This window comes from Melanerpes formicivorus, unplaced genomic scaffold (genome assembly GCF_026170545.1).
Source record: "Melanerpes formicivorus ecotype bairdi unplaced genomic scaffold, bMelFor1.0.p_v2 SCAF_23, whole genome shotgun sequence".
Lineage (NCBI taxonomy): Eukaryota > Metazoa > Chordata > Aves > Piciformes > Picidae > Melanerpes > Melanerpes formicivorus.
Window position 1 is genome coordinate 7326665 of NW_027142375.1, and position 20764 is coordinate 7347428.

General features: G+C 46.1%; 1 long non-coding RNA gene across 1 annotated transcript in view; it reads left to right on the top strand.

Moving 5' to 3' along the window:
- Nucleotides 1-20764, top strand: part of LOC137448185 (uncharacterized) — a 52824-nt gene that overhangs the window by 23344 nt on the left and 8716 nt on the right. The gene's annotated exons all lie outside the window — the stretch shown is intronic.

A 20764-nucleotide genomic window follows, 5' to 3' on the forward strand; every position in this document is an offset into this window, starting at 1 on the left:
TCTCAGCAGAATTAGGAGATTACCCAGATTACCCAGGAGAAGGACTGTGACTACTTAAAAAAAAATAACATATTTGTATTTGTTAGTTGTCCTTAGTTTCTTCCATTTTCCTAGCACTTTTTATTGGCTGTGTAAGTTCTTGTCAGTACCTGGAGCGCCCCAGCCAGCATTTCTCTCAGGAATGCAGGCTCTGATATCCAGTCTTGTCCATCTTGCATATGTAGAATCCATGCTTCAGCACCCTCCTGGCTGCAGTCAACCCTCCCTCCTACTGCCAGCCAAGGAAAAGGGTGAAGGCAATAGCCTTAGGGATAACAGGCTTGTTTAAACTAAGCCCTCATTATCTGGCAGGAAGAAGCATAAATCAAAGTCAAAGCTGTGACTGACTATGCAAAAAAATCATATGACTGCAGCGTCCTCATGTGATTGTTGCTCTTTTTTGTTGTTATTAAGTCAGCTACATTCTCAGTGGAAATGTCAGGTGTTGAAGCCATTCACAATCATTTTATAAACCACGTGGAACATCAACTTTAATGGTACTCCTTTGTTTCCAGGTTGTTGATACTAGAAGTGAAAAGTGACCTCCAAACACTGTCTTTCAGCACTGGGGTCTCTCCAAAGCCTGCCGGTGAGAACGGAGGTTAGAATGCTCATTATTGCCAACAGGGTTTTGAGAACCTCCACAGGAAAACTGATGACAACAAATGCCTGTTAATTAAAACCAAAAATTTATCAGCTTAAAAACAATAAAGTTGGTTAGGGTGAAGCTTTTTGCCATGTTATTTGATACATGTAATTGTTACATAAATATTGAGTGACACTCTCAATAAGAGCCAGCTGGTGGAAATTATTAAACATGTTGTAAATAGACTTCAGGGGCACTAAGGATCAGGCCTGTGGTTAGAGGAATCCAAACCCACCAGGGCTGGAGTAATGACTAAAAGGTGGCTGCCCTGTGACACTCCAGTCCTTCGTGTTCTTCCTCCGCAGCTCTTGGGCCTTAGACTACACATCCCTGGAGGGCTGACACGGAAAATGTTTGGATGTGTTTGCACTGTGGCTGTGGCCAACAGCGTGAGCAAGAAAGGAGGAGAGTAGAAAGCTGAATAAGAAGTGAAGAAAGAGCCAGGAGGAATAGAGATGTAAAAGGAAAGAAGAGAAGAATTTAAAAGCCAAGGAAAAGTATGACAGGTGAAGACTAAAGGGACCATCTCAAAAGTGACCTGAATTCTCCAAGTGTCTCAGACATACTGTTGGAAAATGAGTCCACTTGAAACAAAGATGAATTGCTTGAAACTGATTGATTATCACTAGATATTAAATGGACTTTATCCTTTTTACATTATTAACCTTGGTCTCTGAGAAAGGGCTTCACAGTTAAAAACAGCTGAACTGAATTGTGCTGCTGAAAAGGAGAAAAGATTTTAAACATATGCTAAATATTCTCCCAGCAAAGCAACACACATTTGGAGAGACTTAGGGCTTAATCCAACAGAGAAGTGGGTGGGTGGGAAGTGCTTGGTATTTCACAGCTTTGGTGTCTGAGTTATTAAGACTCCCTGGGGAGATACACATCTCTGCAACCTGAAGGCCTGTCAGGTGATGGGGTGTGAGCACATCATGTGTACCTGCATGTCTAGACTCTGACAGAGCTGGCATGCTGGCACCCTTATCACACTGCCATCGCTGCAACACGGCTACAGGAGTTGTTAACCACTGCTCAAGGGAACTTAAAGAAAAAAAAAAGGAATGGATCTGAAGAATGAACTTGGCTTTTGGCAAAGCCAGCAAAGGAAAATCAAAGTCTTGCTTTGGCAGCCAGGTGCTTTTAGGTAAATGCTGCTGTTTCCAGCAGTCTCCTGAGGGAACTCTGCTTAAGGCTGGACAAATTCCCTTTCTGGGAAGGAATCATCTCTGTCTTGATTCACATGGGGCTGTGGCCATCAGCTGACTGAACCCAACATGTAAACAAGCTCCTGTTAGCAGTCAGCAGTTTTTCTTCTTGTCCGGGGGATAAAAAAGGCTCTACAAAATCTCCTGACCAGTTTATGGCACCATCCAGCTCAGTTCTTCGCTGAGAAGTGAATTAACCCTTACAACTGAACAAATTTGGTAATTCCCATGGGGTTGTGTTTTGCTCTTATGGAAGGTAAAGCTATGCATTTGGCTGTTTATTATGGGAAGGTATTTCCTTGCAGTCCTGCATTTCTCCAAATTCCTCTGTTGGGGTTGATGTTTCCAAGCTTGGCACTTGACCACAGCATATAATTCTGGAGGGGTTTTTGGACAAAAGTAATTTTTGGCCCAATTTCCTCTTGAGGGAAGGCTTCAATGAGCATGCCAGCTCTCTGCCTTTTTAGGAGTGTCTCTCTATTGGTTCTTCGCTATGAACACTGAACTCACCACGCAGTCACAGCCATGTGTGTGACAGGGAGCTTCAAAATGCCTCATGAAAGCAGCTTGTGGAGAAGATAGGAGAACCCATGTCATTTTCTGCAGTGCCTTGATATCAGCCGATCCTCACAAGAGCTCAGCCTTGAGATAGAAGCTCACAGGTTCACTTATCCCCCACAGATGATCTTGGCTTCTCTGCCCGTGGGAGCTCTTGCTAGTATGTGCAAATGACCAGCAGCTGAAGACAAATCATGACAATGCAGACTCTCCAGACTGTGGTCTGCATCTTTTTTAAAGGATGTCTATCTAAACAGCAAGTGAATAGAATAGAATAGAATAGACCAGGTTGGAAGAGACCTTCAAGATCATCATGTCCAACCTATCATCCAACACCACCCAACCAACTCAATCATGCAACCAAGCACCCTGTCAAGCCTCCTCCTGAACACCTCCACTGATGGTGACTCCACCTCCCCGGGCAGCCCATTCCAATGGGCAATCACTCTCTCTGTGTAAAACTTCCTCCTGACCTCCAGCCTGAACCTCCCCTGATTCGGCCTGAGACTGTGTCCTCTTGTTCTGGTACTGGCTGCCTGGGAGAAATGTCTTCAGGCAGTTTGGATTTTTCACTTATGGTGTCAGTGCATGGAGGAGGTGCAGCTGTGCTGGTAGTTCCAGTGCTCTGCTGCTGTAGTCCATGGTCTGCTAAAGGCCCCTGTAAGCTTCTGGCTCACACTTTGTACACCTCAGCTGACCCACTTTTGAAGCTACCACAGTTCACTTACAGTCAGGACTTTGGGTTAGCTGTGCTATTTTTCTCATACTGATTTAATGAACTCCTAGTTACGTGGTTTATAGCCACAATGATTTATCAAGGCATGGTCCTCTTAAAGTAAGGCTGCGCCAGGGGAGGTTCAGGTTGGATGTTAGGAAGAAGTTCTATACAGAGAGAGTGATTGCCCATTGGAATGGGCTGCCCGGGGAGGTGGTGGAGTCACCATCACTGGAGGTGTTCAGGAGGAGACTTGATGGGGTGCTTGGTGCTATGGGTTAGTTGTTTAGATGGGTTGGATTGGTGGATGGGTTGGATGTGATGATTGTGAAGGTCTCTTCCAACCTGGTTTATTCTATTCTATTCTAAGGACTGCAGATAATTGTTCTGAAAGTGCATGGTTTTGTCTGTGTGAGCCTCATATTTTACATCATACTATAATGAAACTGTAATTTTCTTCAGGCTTGCCTGGTGCTCCAAGAGGTTTTAAAGGACAAATTTTATATTACTCAGCTCAAGAGAGAGCAACCAAATAATTATTGAAAAGCTCTGTTTTCTCCAAAGACATTAATTAATATTTCTGCTAGGAATAAGAGAAAAAAAAATTGGGCAGTGACTGGCTGGAAAGCAGCCCTGAAGAGAGAGACTTGGGGGTGCTGGTGGACAAAAAGCTCAACAGGAGCTCTCAGTGTGCACTTGCAGCCTGCAAAGCCAATCAGATCCTGGGCTGCAGCAAGAGAAGTGTGGTCAGCAGGTCAAGGGAGGTGATCCTCCCCCTCTACTCAGCTCTGGTGAGACCCCACCTGGAGTACTGCCTCCAGTTCTGGAGCCCCTATTACAAGAGGGATGTGGAGGTGCTGGAACGTGTCCAGAGAAGGGCCAGGAGGATGATCAGAGGGCTGGAGCACCTCTCCTATGAGGACAGACTGAAGGAGTTGGGGCTGTTCAGTCTGGAGAAGAGAAGGCTCCAAGGTGACCTAATTGTGGCCTTCCAGTATCTGAAGAGGGCCTACAAGAAGGCTGGGGAGGTATTTCTCAGGATCTCAGGTAGTGATAGGACTAGGGGGAATGGAATGAAGCTGGAGGTGGGGAGATTCAGGCTGGATGTGAGGAGGAGGTTCTTCACCATGAGAGTGGTGAAGCCCTGGAATGGGTTGTCCAGGGAGGTGGTTGGGGCTCTGTCCCTGGAGGTGTTTAAGCCCAGGCTGGACAAGGCTCTGGCCAGCCTGATGTAGTGTGGGGTGTCCCTGCCCATGGCAGGGGGGTTGGAACTAGATGATCCTTGTGGTCCCTTCCAACCCTGACTGATACTATGAAATTATTAAAAAGAAGTAATCCAGAAACAATCAAAGCAGCCAAAGCCAACAAAAAGCCTTTGTATCACAGAGAGTATACTTAACAAAAAGATATGCTATGTAGTCATTGTGGTGGAAAGACACTGAAGGAGAACTAGTCTCACAGCCAAAGTCTGGCCCTTTAAAACTGCTCTAAGAAACAATATAAACTCGGTGTTCTCAGTCATAGTTTATTCCTTGTATATACTGTGTTTCACTTATCATGAGCTAGGGCTAAGAGTTCAGCACAGAAGCGTGGTTGGTTTATGGTCCAGTGAAATTGCCTTGACTGCTCAGGAAATAACCTCAGAACTTCCCTGAAACAGGAGTCAGAATAAATGAAAATGCTGGCAACTGAGCTTTAGCATAGCAAATGTAGTCACAGCAAGAATATGGGCAAAAGTCTGCATGTTTTTGGACTGCATTCCCATTGATTCATGCCACTAATTCAGACAGCAGCCTCATCCTTAGAGGGCAGGGCCAGTAGTGAATATATGGGCAATGGAGAGGGGAGAAAAGAGGTTAATAGAGTATATGTATATTTATATTATATATATAAATAGTGTATATGTATGTGTGTGTATGTGTTTATCTATCTATCTATCTATCTATCTATCTGACACATAGATCTGGTGTTGAGGGTTTAGCATCAGGCTTGGTAGTTAGATAATGGTTGGACTCAATGATCTTTAAGGTCTTTCCCAACTAAAATGATTCTCTGATTCTCTGAGACTATCTACCAACCAGGTTTCTATCTAGAAGCCTGTTTAAAGAAGAACATTTATGGCATAAAGGAAGGCAAGTTCTGAGTGAGTAGAGCTGATGTACTCCTAGCAATGTGTTGCTGTCACCCTAGGACTTGCATCCAACTGGATCTACCTCCTGTGGCTGATAACACTGAGCACTTGTCTGAGGGCCTGGAGGGAAACAGAAGGAAAAAGATCCTGTGGGGTTTGGGTTGGGTTGGTTTTTCCCAAGTTTACCTGTTGCTACTTGCACAAAATGGCCACAGCTTGCTGAGACCATGGGCTAACCAGTGAGGCATGGGAGGAGCACTCTGGTTGTGTCATAACTTGCCCATTCCCACATGCATGCAGGCATCCCCAAGACAGCTGGGGTTCAGCTGCTGCAGGGCAGTGGGTGGCAGGACCAGGCGCTGATGTTGCAATATAGTGATGGCAGGTGGGAGGAGGCAGTCCAGCCCCCAGATCAGCATGGGTTACTGCCCCAGCCCTCAGATGCACAGCTCTGGGAGATCCTGCTTACAAAAACTTTAGCAAGAGCTGTTGGTTTTATTCCACTGTGAAAAAACAGTGTATTTTTAATGCTCTGTTCCAAAATGCATTGCATCACGGGATCACAAGACATTAGGGGTTGGAAGGGACCTCCAGAGTTCATCAAGTCCAACCCCCCTGCCAGAGCAGGACCATAGAATCTAGCACAGGTCACACAAGAACGCATCCAGATGGGTCTTGAAAGTCTCCAGAGAAGGAGACTCCACAACCTCTCTGGGCAGCCTGTTCCAGTGCTCTGTGACACTCACAGTAAAGAAGCTCCTCATCCTGCTGAGGTGGAACCACCTGTGCTGTAGTTTATATCCATTGCCCCTTGTCCTATCACAGGGTGCAACTGAGCAGAGCCTGTCCCTTCCCTCTTGACACCCAGCCCTCAGATATTTGTAAACATTTATTAAATCTTTTCTCAGTCTTTTCTTCTCCAGACTAAAAAGCCCCAGGACTCTCAGCCTCTCCTTATAGGGCACCTAATGACCTTTAACAGTTCTGATCACATGTGGGCAGAAAAATACGCATCTTACATATATAGGAGTTAGGCTTCTGAGTTTGTTTTCAATGTCTCCATTATTCGTATCTTTTATTTACATTCTCTGTGCTAAGAGCAGAAAATTTGCACCAATTCTGTTTTAAATCCCCACTGGACTAGGGATATTTTATTTCAACTTTCTTTGCCAGTACTGGAAAACCTAACATGACTTTATTTTGTTACTGCATGAGAACCAAAAAAATTGATTTAATACAGCAGCCTATTTGCAATCCCTGGCTTAAGTGAAGTACTAGGGGTAAAATGTCTCTGGCATGTGTAATGCACCGATCACCAGAGCTATGGGCTCTGCTTGGGCTTGAGCTGCTGATGTGGCTCAGTTGGTAGCATACAAGGCCTTTAACAGGGGAAGGTCGTGAGTTCAAGCCTGCAGTGGCCAGTAGTGTCCTCCCTACTCTAGTCACGAGGTCTCTGGTGGCAGGTTGGACTCGATGACCTTTGAGGTCTCTTCCAACCTTAGTGATACTGATCTATACTGATACTGATCTACACTGTATGCCTTGACAGGCATCACTACATAAAATGTGTGTGCATCACATAACAAAAAAATCTGATTCTTAGATCTATCCTTGAAACTGTTTCTCCTACAAGAGCAGAACAACTTAACAAATCTTCCCTCAGCCATGGCGCTTAATGGCAGCTGGTTGCTCAGGGCACTGCTGGATGCCAGAGGTCTGGAAAGAAGAGAAAGCTCTTCTGTGCCTAAAGCAAGGGATTGCATTTTCACTGCAAAAGTTTGGTTCTGCTGCACAGAGAAAGAAGTTGAACAACTGTAAAAAAAAAACCCACCAAAAATTCAGATCAAATGTAAGAGAGTTGCAGTTCTTCTCAGTAAAGGTCACTGTATTCCATTCGAATTTAATCCTGTACTCCAAGTGTCTGATATCAAAGTACAACAAAAAATTGAATAGTGCTAAAGAAAGGAAAATAAAGAGAAGCATAATGGAAGTGGAGGAAACTGGATTGCGTATTCAGACCTCTAGAAATGGGCATTGATTTGTCATGCTGCAGTTGTGTCAGTCATCAGCAAGTTTGCAGATGACACCAAGTTAGGGGCAGATGTTAGTCAGTTAGAGGGCAGAAAGGCTCTGCAGAGGGACCTCGACAGACTGGACAGATGGGCAGAATCCAATGGGATGGCATTTAATGAGTCCAAGTGCCGGGTGCTGCACTTTGGCTACAGCAATCCCATGCAGAGCTACAGGCTGGGGTCGGAGTGGCTGGAGAGCTCCCAAACAGAGATGGACCTGGGGGTGCTGATTGACAGCCGTCTGAATATGAGCCAGCAGTGTGCCCAGGTGGCCAAGAAGGCCAATGGCATCCTGGCCTGCATTAGGAATAGTGTGGCCAGCAGGAGCAGGAAGTCATTGTGCCCCTGTACTCTGCTCTGGTTAGGCCGCACCTTGAGTCCTGTGTCCAGTTCTGGGCCCCTCAGTTTAGGAAGGACATCGAAACACTTGAATGTGTCCAGAGAAGGGCAACAAGGCTGGGGAGAGGCCTTGAGCACAAGCCCTATGAGGAGAGGCTGAGGGAGCTGGGATTGTTTAGCCTGGAGAAGAGGAGGCTCAGGGGAGACCTCATTGCCCTCTACAACTACCTGAAAGGTGGTTGTAGCCAGGAAGGAGTTGGTCTCTTCTCCCAGGCAACCAGCACCAGAACAAGGGGACACAGTCTCAAGCTGCACCAGGGGAGGTTTAGACTCGAGGTGAGGAGAAAGTTCTTCACTGAGAGAGTCATTGGTCATTGGAATGTGCTGCCCAGGGAGGTGGTGGAGTCACCGTCCTTGGAGGCATTGAAGAGGAGATTGGACATGGCACTTGGTGCCATGGTCTAGTCATGGGGTCTGTGGTGATAGGTTGGACTCGATGATCCTGGAGGTCCTTTCCAACCTTAGTGATACTGTGATACTGTGATACTGTTTGGATGAAGGCAAAAAATTATGATTTTGTGAAATAAGAACGAAATGATAAAGTGAAAATAGAGAGAATTTGATCTCTGAGTTATCAATTGTTTGGTATGTTTCCAAGTACCTACTTTTCCTATTAGTACACAGAAAGGAATTTTGGCAAGAAAAGCCAGAATGGTGCTTTGTAGAATAAGCAATAAAAACATAAGAAAAATCAGCATTTGCTTAAGATAGATACCAAGGATACAGAAGTTGTGAGGCACTCCAAGCAATTTTCCTAAGAGTTCAACTTCTGTGGATGTTCTGATAACAAATCAAAACTACATTAGAGGGGTGCTGAGGACAGACTACTTAATTACTAATACATTTCCGTGCATTTTCATTTTATCCAAAGCAAGGAGTTTAAGCAAGATGTTGGCAAATGTAATGAAACCCAGCACACAACCCGAACGGATAGATTTATTTTCTCTAGATTATGATGGGCAGTCAGAGCTTCTTTACCTTGCCACGACATTTGTTGTCTAGGTTGAGATTCAAAAGGTTGAATGTGTGAGCAAACTTCATGAAGCTGCTTACCTGTTTTGGCAGCTGAATTGCTGGATTTAATTGCTGTCAGCCCATGGCTTGGACGGGAGCACACTGCATTGGGTTAGGAACTGGCTGGTGGGCCGAGCCCAGAGAGTGGTGGTGGATGGTGCACAGCCAGCTGGCAGCCAGGCACTAGTGGTGTGCCTCAAGGATCAGAGCTGGGCCCTGTGCTCTTTAACATCTTTATTGATGATCTGGATGAGGGCATTGAGTCCATCATCAGTAAATTTGCAGATGACACCAAGCTGGGGGCAGGAGTTGATCTGCTGGAGGGTAGAGAGGCTCTGCAGAGGGACCTCGACAGGCTGGACAGATGGGCAGAGTCCAACGGAGATTGAACACATCCAAGTGCTGGGTTCTGCACATTGGCCACAACAACCCCATGCAGTGCTACAGGCTGGGGTCAGAGTGGCTGGAAAGCAACCAGGTGGAGAGGGACTTGGGGGTACTGGTTGATGGTAGGCTGAACATGAGCCTGCAGTGTATCCAGGCAGCCAAGAGGGCCAATGGCATCCTGGCCTGCATCAGGAGCAGTGTGGCCAGCAGGAGCAGGGAGGTCATTCTGCCTCTGTACACTGCAGTGGTTAGGCCACACCTCGAGTCCTGTGTCCAGTTCTGGGCCCCTCAGTTTAGGAAGGATGTTGACTTGCTGGAACGAGTCCAGAGAAGGGCAACAAAGTTGGTGAGGGGTTTGGAACACAGCCCTATGAGGAGAGGCTGAGGGAGCTGGGGCTGCTTAGCCTGGAGAAAAGGAGACTCAGGGGTGACCTTATTGCTCTCTACAACTATCTGAAGGGAGGTTGTAGACAGGCGGATGTTGGTCTCTTCTCCCAGGCAGCCAGTACCAGAACAAGAGGACACAGTCTCAGGCTGCTCCAGGGGAGGTTTAGGCTGGAGGTTAGGAAGAAGTTCTATACAGAGAGAGTGATTGCCCATTGGAATGGGCTGCCCGGGGGGTGGTGGATTCACCATCATTGGAGGTGTTCAGGAGGAGACTTGATGGGGTGCTTGGTGCCATGGTTTAGTTGTTTAGGTGGGTTGGATTGGTTGATGGGTTGGACGCGATGATCTTGAAGGTCTCTTCCAACCTGGCCTATTTCTATTCTATTCTATTCTATTCTATTCTATTCTATTCTATTCTATTCTATTCTATTCTATTCTATTCTATTCTATTCTATTCTATTCTATTCTATTCTATTTCATTCAGGTACACATTTATGTGCCCTTCCCCTCCTGTGCCCCTATACTTTCACTTGGCACATACAAATGTTCATTTTTTAGGCAGCAATAATCTACTGAGTCATAAAACTCAGCTGGAGGTCACTGTTCAGTGAAAATGATCAACGGAACTTCATGGGGAGCACACCATTGCATGTGCTTAGCTGTGGTGGTGTTGCTGCTTGGCAGCAAAGTGAGAGGATTAAATAGCATCACTGGGACACCACATCACCAGGCCAAAGCACTGGTAGCAATAGCACTTTTCAGATCAGAATTTTGCATGGATATTGTTTTCACCAATATCTCAGGGAAAAAAAAAATCTAGCTGTGGGTTCTGGTAGATATCTTGATTGTAAGACATCTCAAAGTTGTTTTGTTAAACCACATCTCAACAATCAGCACAGTGAAATCAGTTTGGTTGCTTTAGTTTTTTGCTTGTGTCTTAGCACAGCAGATATTTGGGATGAGTATCTTCCTAACTGAAGCAAGATAAAAAGCTTCATAGTGAGTGCACAGGGCCATGTGTTGAAAACACTGGAAGGCAACTTTGGTTTATTTCTTTAATTCATATGAAACTGGAAGGTTCTGAGGAAAAATAGTGATTAAAGGTGACACTTTGGTTTAGAATACATAGAATAAACCAGACTGGAAGAGACCTTCAAGATCATTGCATCCAACCCGTCAACCAATCCAACCCACCTAAACAACTAACCCATGGCAGGAGCAGCCCATCAGAACATCATAAACCAGATTCTCTTTCCTCTGGATAACCCAGCATGTTCTTCCCAGGAGCTAATACAGTCTCTCCCCAAGATGAACACTGATAACTACCCCTCTGTTTAAGCAGCTAAAAATGTTTTTGGCTATCTAAATTCAGTGGAAATCCAAATTTAGTGCCAGGCCTTCAAGGCTCTTAGGCACAGCCACCATAAATAAAATAATTAAGGAACAAACCATGTTATTGAAGTCAAATGTAGTATGCCTTAAGAACTCTGTGTATTTTGAAAGGCACAGGGGGGACATTTGCCCGGTCCTACAGTCACATGTTTTGGACATCAGATGACATTTGTTGGAAAACTTCAAGGCTGTGTTTTCATGCAGAGAGGAGCCAAAAGCTCCAGAAAATACAATCTTGACATTTTTGCTCAGATGATAGAACCTACCTCTTTGTCACAACTCTGCACTGAAAGGAAAGGCACGTACAGGCTCTTTTACTTCTATACAAGATGGTTTATAGTTTTCATTTCTGCAATATTTGAATGCCTTTGCAGGTATGTTCAGAGTACAGGGAACTCTCATGTTTTCTTTGTAATAGACACTATTTTTAACTGTTAAAAAACAAAGTTTCAGGTTATTTACAACATAAGGAAGGTGATTTCCTCTTGGGTGGGAACCACCAAGTCATCCAGAGTTGTGAGATGGCTTCTTCTTAACCCCAGAATCCCTGATACACAGGGAAGGCTTTGGCTCCCCAGTACTATGTCTGGTTAGAACATAAATGAGAATTATTTGTTGTTCAAATCAGAGCAAATACAGACTAAGACAAAGAAGGTAATTTGAAGGAGACTCCATCCCTACTCATTGCATTCTCATTGGACAAGTCCTTTCCTTTGGCTATAGACTATTTCAATGGTTGTAAAGGCTGTAGTGTATGTAAGAGTCTGTTTCCCTTTGGTTAAGATGCCAATTCTGTTGGCATTTAAGTCAGTTCTCTAATGCTTTTGAAGAAGGCTGTGTGGAGGAGTTGATGAGCACAAGTGTCTTGCTGATAATTTAGAAAGCAAATGGTGAGAGCGGGCAGCTCTATGCTTAAAGATGCACCACAATCTTCAGGGAGAGCCTGGGGGATTGTAGTGGATAGTTTGGGAAGGTATTTATTTCTTATGGACTTATAAACTATTGAAAGGAAGCAATGTTGAACAAGTCTATGTAACCTTTTCTTACCTTCAAAGTCTCCAAATAAGCATGTATTTAAATACTAAGAGCCTTGTCAAGACAAGACACATCTGGTTAGGGGAAAAGGATTCCTTTGATGTTTGTATCTTCACAAGTTTCTGTGTAATTAAGAACTGGCAAAACAAACTTGCTAATGGAACCACCTAGTACCACAGCAGCATTTAGTGGGCATAATCATCTATCACTGCTCTGTGTTAAGCATTTCATCATCATATAAGGATCATCCAGGCAGCAGAATGCCAGCATTTCAGGAGTGTTGTCATGTGCTCTTAGGGTTTTACGGTATGGCCTCAGCTCAACCAGTGTTCTACCATGTCAGCATTGATGCCTGGGATAAATGCAACCCTGCTTAGTACTTGCCTGTTATCTAATTCACTGACTGTAAGCAAAGGTTGCTCTTGTATTAACTCAAGATCTTGTGACACACATAGAGCCAGCAGGCAATCTGTGGTGGCATGGCCAATACAGGTAAGCAACACTTGGGAGGCAGGAAGAGCGTGTGCCAGTACAGAATGACAGTAAGTAGTATCATAGTATCATAGTATGAGTCAGGGTTGGAAGGGACCTCAAGGATCATCTAGTTCCAACCCCCCTGCCATGGGCAGGGACACCCCACACTAGATCAAGCTGGCCAGAGCCTTATCCAGCCTGCTCTAAAACACCTCCAGGGATGGGGCCTCGACCACCTCCTTGGACAAACCATTCCAGGGCTTTACTACTCTCATGGTGAAGAACTTCCTCCTCACATCCAGCCTGAATCTTCCCACCTCCAGTTACACCTATTTTTCATGTGATTGACATTTTGATGATTCAGGACACAAACCTCAGTGGAATCTGTGTGCCCATAGTGAGGAAATGGTACATAGAGATGTAATCCTCTGCTAGGGACCCAAGAAAACTTCTCTCATTAGCATTGTAAGGGACTTCTGGCCAGCAGGAGCAGGGAGGTCATTCTGCCCCTGTACACTGCACTGGTTAGGCCACACCTCGAGTACTGTGTCCAGTTCTGGGCCCCTCAGTTTAGGAAGGAGGTTGACTTGCTAGAACATGTCCAGAGAAGGGCAACAAAGTTGGTGAGGGGCTTGGAACACAAGCCCTATGAGGAGAGGCTGAGGGAGCTGGGGCTGCTTAGCCTGGAGAAGAGGAGACTCAGGGGTGACCTTATTGCTGTCTACAACCATCTGAAGGGAGGTTGTAGACAGGCAGAGGTTGGTGTCTTCTCCCAGGCAGCCAGCACCAGAACAAGAGGACACAGTCTCAGGCTGCACCAGGGGAGGTTCAGGCTGGAGGTCAGGAGGAAGTTTTACACAGAGAGAGTGATTGCCCATTGGAATGGGCTTCCCAGGGAGGTGGTGGAGTCACCATCATTGGAGGTGTTCAGGAGGAGACTTGACAGGGTGCTTGGTTGCATGGGTTAGTTGATTAGGTGGTGTTGGATGATAGGTTGGACACGATGATCTTGAAGGTCTCTTCCAACCTGGTTTAATTCTATTCTATTCCAGCCAGTTCCTAAGAGTATTCACAGCAGCTGAGTTTTGCCTGGTTTTCTTTCAGTTGCAGCACTAATTTTGGTCTCCTTCCTCATCCAGCTGTTGGTCCTTACAACAGCTGAGGATATAGTCATCTTCAAAACTTAAGCACCTGAAAATTGCCCATGGCATTAGAAAAAAAGCAAATGGTGTGGAAAGAATCCCAGTTCCATGGGGGTTGCTCTTAGGTGGCTAACAGCCATCCTCACAGCTATGGGGCATCTTTTCTACAGAGGGCTCCATAATGAGGGTCTGCAAGGCCAAGCAGTGGGTGAAGGATGCATAGTGTGCATTAGGGCTTCTCAGCCCTTGAGTCCTCCAGCTGACCTCTAGGGCTGTATGAATCACTATGGGCCTGGCGTTGGAGGTGGGAATGCTGTAAAAGGCAATTTATTTCCTGTATACCAAGTGCTGCAATATATAGAGACTCCTGAGTAAATGATCTGGGATGCATAGCTACAAATTAGAGCCACACAGAGAGAGGTTTTTAAAACAAACAAAACCAACAACCAGACCAAAAACCAACCGAAAACTCCACCTATTGCTCTCAAATACTTTTTAGTTACTTTACTGGAACTCCATCTGTTCATGACTATTTCTGTTATGTTATTGTTGGAAGAATAAACCTTCTCAAAGTAGATCATCATAAGGATGGAATGTGTCCAATGACTGCTTAAGTAGGAGAAAATCTCTTTGCTGCCAGAACCCGTTTATTGCAGCTGTGATCAAGAAGTCTCTTGTGTGCATTTGTTTGTTCTCTAGAACTATATTTAATACTGAGACAGTCTGCTAATCTTTTTAATGTTAGCCAACATTTTTCCCAACTCTAAGTAGAGAAATAAAGAAAAGCTCAGAGCGAACCTGTGGTGTTCTCAGCACAGCTAGGACAGCCTTACATGTCATCAGATGTCCATCCAACATTGGTGGGTTACCTCAGTACAGACCTGTTGTTGCAAAGATATGAGGTATTTCCTGCTGCAGGGGTTAATTTATACTGCTTGTGTTACCCGTGCCATGTGTGCCCTTGGATGGGCATTGCTCTGTTGTTTCACTGTGAAAAGATGACTTGTGCATCAGCCATGTAAACAAAACTTAGGATGTCCAAGCTTCTTCTAGCAGTATCATGGATTTCAGCAAACTTCCTGATCCTTCCCCCCCTGCTTTTCCTTACTCTCTGTAGAGCATTGCTCAGAAGGAAAAAATAGGAGAAAGTTAATCTGATTGTTAGCAGACACAGACAATTAAGCAACTGTTAGCAGTGAGGCTACAGTTATTGTGTGGAGGCCATGCAGTCGTTTCTGGGAGGGAGGGAGGAGCTTCAGCATCTCTGAGTTTCTAAGTGTGGTCTTGAGAAGTTCAGGCAAAGACAGCTGTGGGGAAGAGCAGGTGGGAGGAGGTGACCAAGGGTTACAGGAGATGATTAAAGGGTAAAGGGCATTCATTTTGCTAGAAGCCTCATGTGATACGGAGTTTGAATGTGTGAGTCAAGGGCACTAATGGGACAGAAGGTTGAAACAGCACCAGCTGGAAAAACAAAGCATGCAGGAGTCGTATCAGCACCCACCTGTGGTGTACTGCTGCTTGTGCTCTTGTGCTGGCTTGGAGATAAGTAAAATTTGAGACAGCCTTATCTTAAGGCATGGTAGGTTTTTAATACCATGTCTTGGCAGGTCATCAGAATTGCATGCACATGTGAGTTCCCATGGTGCTTCAGGAAGAGGCACAGACCTCTGGAGAGGAGGCCATTCTGGTGGTCCTTGGCCTCTGGAGAGGATGGGGTGCTGGTGCCCATTTCCCTCCACAAAATCTGCATGGGGAGGCCATGGGAGTCATGACCCCTGGTATGCAAAAGCAGGGGTCCAGGGAGTTTGGGAAGAGTGGAGGGAATGCAGGGCCGGTGGTGAAGGCATCGTGCTCCAGGAAGTCAGATAGGTTAGACAGAGATGTCTGAAGCAGACTCCAGGCAGGAGGATCTACAGTGACGTTTGATACAGCCTTATCTCAAGGCAGGCAGATCTGCCTGCAGGCTGGGTCCCTCTTTCATGCTCTGCCAAACTCCTAGAGTGAAGCACAAGCAGTACTTTGCTTTGCAAGGGCCTGTTGGTCCCCAGCCCCGTGGGAGCTGCTGAGCAAGCACACAGGCCACAGGAGAACGCTAAGGGCTCCCTTCTGCCCAAGAGTGATAATGTATATTGAATACAGAAGGCTCCTCTCCACCTCCTCTGCTGTCCATTTATCCTGCAGAAACAGTAAGTAGTATCAGGCTTTTAAAATATGCAAGGCAAGGTGATTAATTGCTGTTTCTGGTTTATATGATTGTAGTTCTGCTTTGTCATTAAAGGTACTTAAAAAGAGGCCCACACTGGCAGAAGTCAACCACAACAAGATCTTGTGTGACTGACTTTAATACTGAAGTGCATCACAAGCCAGAGCTGTACTGATACTTGCCAGGTGGAGAAAAACAGCAGCACTGGTTAGACAGAAAGGCTAAGCTGTCAGAGATCAAAGCTGTACCTCATCAGTGATGTGACACATGGATTTACATGCACACAATGCAAATGTTGCTTGTTTGGTACCTAGAGGAGGGTGGGTTTGTTTTGTATAATTAGAACTAATCCAAGTACTTTGTGGAGCATATGGAATGGGTACATTTAATGTGATTTACAGAGATAAGACTCCACAGAAGACTTTCATGACTGAATGTGCACTAGAGAGCAGTGAGTTTGCTATGAGTGCAGTGCCACAATGAAACACAAATTCAGGTGGAACAGGATAAAATTGCCACAGGTACTTTAAAACCACCAGATCACTTTCTGACAGCTACCATGCAATTGGCAGCAGAGCAGATCTGTCTGCTGGAAGGAGTAACATGTGAAACTTGTTTCTTATGCCTCACATGTACTACAGTGAGAACAAATTCTATTGCCTGTGGAGGACAGGCAAAGCAATCCATCCACTCACCTGAACAAACACGTTGCTCAGCCTGTTGATATTTAAGTCTTGCTCTTCTTGCTGCTCTTTCCTCCATTTTAAGGTCTGATTTTATTCTTTTGCAGGAGGTAAGTCCCCCCAAGAAGCATGTTGCATGATACAGTGTTTTAAGAATGTGCCTGGCTGTGTTCTGCAGATCAGACTTAAAACTTACAACTGCAGACAATAATATTGCCCAAGGTGGAGCTGCTGAGAAGGACTCTGTTTTATGGCTGTTGGTTATTCTTAACAGCAAGCCCAGCTAATTTTGAGACCAAGAGGCATATTCACTCCCAGTATTAGGGAGCTAATCTGTCTCTTTAGCTCAATGGGGAAAGGTTACTTCTTTATGGCCAGCCTTCTAAATCATTCCCAGGAGAGGTGGTAGGCACATACTGCTGACTGCCCCAGATGCTCAGCATTGCACTCTTGTGACTCTCATCACAAGCGCTGGTGTATTTTGACTCAAAGGCAAGGGGTCAGATCTATTTATGTTGACTGCTGGACCTCCCAGGACATGTATAGTTAGTCTTCACGTGTAGGGATTTGTTTCTAGGGTTGTGGTTTTGGTTTTGCCAGATCTTAAGAAAAGGACTTTCCCAGGCAGAGAACTTCCTGAGGCATCTCTGAGGAAGTACCACAATATGCCAGTCATTAGTCAAGATGCCTTGAAAAATTCCTTTGTAAGAGGGTAGCCTTTCAGTAAGATGGTCATCCCATGTCAGACACTCTGCTTTCACTGAGAAGTAATTATTCAGGTCTTAAGTTTCCTCTTAAGTCCTTATTTTCAGTCACTTTGCATGCTCTCTGAATCTTCTGCGCTGACGCAGCTCTCCGGCAGCTGTGTACGTTTACTGCAGCTGTAGTTTCATAGTTTCATAGTTTCATTCAGGGTTGGAAGGGACCACAAGGATCATCTAGTTCCAACCCCCCTGCCATGGGCAGGGACACCCCACACTAGATCAGGCTGGACAGAGCCTCATCCAGCCTGCTCTTAAACACCCCCAGGGACGGGGCCTCGACCACCTCCCTGGATAACCCATTCCAGGGTTTCACCACTCTCATGGTGAAGAACCTCCTCCTCACATCCAGCCTGAATCTCCCCACCTCCAGCTTCATTCCATTCCCCCTAGTCCTATCACTACCTGATATCCTGAGAAGTCCTTCCCCAGCCTTCCTGTAGGCCCCCTTCAGATACTGGAATGCGACAATTAGGTCACCTCGGAGCCTTCTCTTCTGCAGACTGAACAGCCCCAACTCCTTCAGTCTGTCCTCATAGGAGAGGTGCTCCAGCCCTCTGATCATCCTCGTGGCCCTTCTCTGGACACGTTCCAGCACCTCCACATCCCTCTTGTAATAGGGGCTCCAGAACTGGACACAGTACTCCAGGTGGGGTCTCACCAGGGCTGAGTAGAGGGGGAGGATCACCTCCCTCGACCTGCTAGCCACACTTCTCCTGATGCAGCCCAGGATCTGATTGGCTTTGCGGGCTGCAAGTGCACACTGAGAGCTCCTGTTGAGCTTTTTGTCCACCAGCACCCCCAAGTCTCTCTCCTCAGGGCTATCCTCCAGCCAGTCACTGCCTAGCCTGTATTTGTGCCTGGGATTGCCTCGACCCAGATGCAGGACCCTGCACTTGCTCTTATTGAACTTCATGAGGTTGGCCTGTGCCCACCTCTCCAGCCTGTCAAGGTCCCTCTGGATGGCCTCCCTTCCCTCCAGCGTGTCTGCTGCACCACACAGCTTGGTGTCATCAGCAAACTTGCTGAGGGTGCACTCAATGCCACTGTCCATGTCCCCCACAAAGATGTTGAATAAGATAGGTCCCAGGACTGATCCCTGAGGGACTCCGCTTGTCACTGGCCTCCACTGGGACATGGAGCCATTGACAGCCACTCTTTGGGTGCGGCCATCAAGCCAGTTCCTTATCCATCTAGTGGTCCACCAATCAAACCCATGTGTCACCAGTTTGGAGACCAGGATGTGGTGCGGGACAGTGTCGAAGGCTTTGCTCAGGTCCAGGTAAATGACATCAGTTGCTCGCCCCTCATCTATTAATTTTGTCACCTGCTCATAGAAGGCCACCAGGTTGGTCAGGCAGGATTTGCCCTTGGCAAAGCCATGCTGACTGTTCCCAATCACCTCTTCACTATTCTTTTGAGCGAGTAGTGACTCCAGGAGGATCTGTTCCATGATCTTTCCAGGCACAGAGGTGAGACTGACTGGCCTGTAGTTCCCTGGTTCCTCCTTCTTGCCCTTCTTGAGCTTCCTACAGCTCAAACTACATTTTGCTGTGCCATGAACCTCTGACACCTCTTCAATGTCTGTAGCCCATGCCTTACTGAAAAAGCCAGATGATCTGCCTTTGGAATTTCCTCCAATTATTTGTAGCCAACAACAAAATAAGTACCTGTCTGTGCTAAGATACATCATTTACCCAGTCTGTTAGGACATCCCTAGAGCTCCATCACTTACCTGAATAATTATCAGGACTATAGCAAGTCCATTAGCTGATTCCCTTCCTGACCAGTACAGCAAATAAATAATCTGGACTCCCACTGTGCTACATAAGGTCACAAAGTTTCTTACTTGCCTTTTGATCAGTTCCTGCATTACAGCCTCATTGATTTTGCCTGTCCCTCATTTCAAGTATTTTTAAACAGACTGCTACCATTTCAGTTATCAATCTCACTTCAGGGCTCCTGTATTATTAATAAGCCTTGTTAATAAGCCCCACTTCACCCAACATGCTTCTGAAAGCTCTTCTTTCCTTATCCTTCTGGCTGTTGTTAATTTGTTGTTGATGCCCTGAAGCTTAAATCTAGTCAGTTGATCATGTGCAGTCCATCTTCCTTCAGTCAGCGTAAGGCTTCCTTGCCACTTTTCCCTGCATTTAGTGACATTACAGAGCTCTGATGCCAAACTTTCAAGACAAAATTGTGAGGCTGCTTTTTTCCCCACCTTGCTTCTCTGCTACTAGTTCACATTTTGAAGTCTCTAAATGCAGCTAGTCACACCTGGAGATGAAAGGGAAGAGAAAATACCATCTGTTCCATGCTAGGTTGCTGCTTCTTTTATTCTTCTGTACTGAAACGATCATTTTTCAGAGTACTTGCCTGGATTTCTATTAAGCTTGCAGAGACTGTACCCATGGCCTATCATCTTTAGTATCAGCATTAGCAAGTTTGCCTGTCATCATTAGTAAGTTTGCAGATGACACCAAGCTGGGAGCAGATGTTGATCTCTTAGAGGGTGGGAGGGCTCTGCAGAGGGACTTTGACAGGCTGGACAGATGGGCAGTTCAACATGATGGCATTTAACAAGTCTAGTGCCAGGTGCTGCACTTTGACCACAACAGCCCCATGCAGCACTACAGGCTGGGGAGGGAGCGGCTGGAGAGCAGCCAGGCAGAAAGAGACCTGGGAGTAGTGGTTGACAGCAGCTGAACATGAGCCAGCAGTGTGCCCAAGCGGCCAAGAAGGCCAAGGGCATCCTGGCCTGTATCAGAAATAGTGTGGCCAGCAGGAGCAGGGAGGTCATTCTGCCCCTGTACTCAGCACTGGTTAGGCCACACCTCGAGTATTGTGTCCAGTTCTGGGCCCCTCAGTATAGGAAGGACATTGAGACACTTGAACGTGTCCAGAGAAGGGCAGCAAGGCTGGGGAGAGGTCTCGAGCCCAAGCCCTATGAGGAGAGGCTGAGGGAGCTGGGGTTGCTTAGCCTGGAGAAGAGGAAGCTCAGGGGAGACCTCATTGCTGTCTACAACTACCTGAAGGGAGGTTGTAGCCAGGAGGGGGTTGGTCTCTTCTCCCAGGCAACCAGCACCAGAACAAGAGGACACAGTCTCAAGCTGCACCAGGGGAAGTTTAGGCTCGAGGTGAGGAGAAAGTTCTTCACAGAGCGAGTCATTGGTCATTGGAATGGGCTGCCCAGGGAGGTGGTGGAGTCACCGTCCCTGGAAGTGTTCAAAAAAGGATTGGATGTGGCACTTGAAGCCATGGTTTAGTTAGTCATGAGGTGTTAGGAAATAGGTTGGACTTTTCCAACCTGGTTGATTCTGTGATCCTAAATGTTACATTTGTTCACACGATTTTAGGAAGCCTTTGCTATGGACCTTTGGTAGGAAACAGTGATAGTTAAGTTTTAAGGAGGCCCATGGAGTCCTTAGCAAGAACTGAAAGGTTGTCTTCAAATGTTAAACAATCCACTTATCTATGCATATCCTAGGGTACACTTTGGCTTTCCTCTTAAATATGAG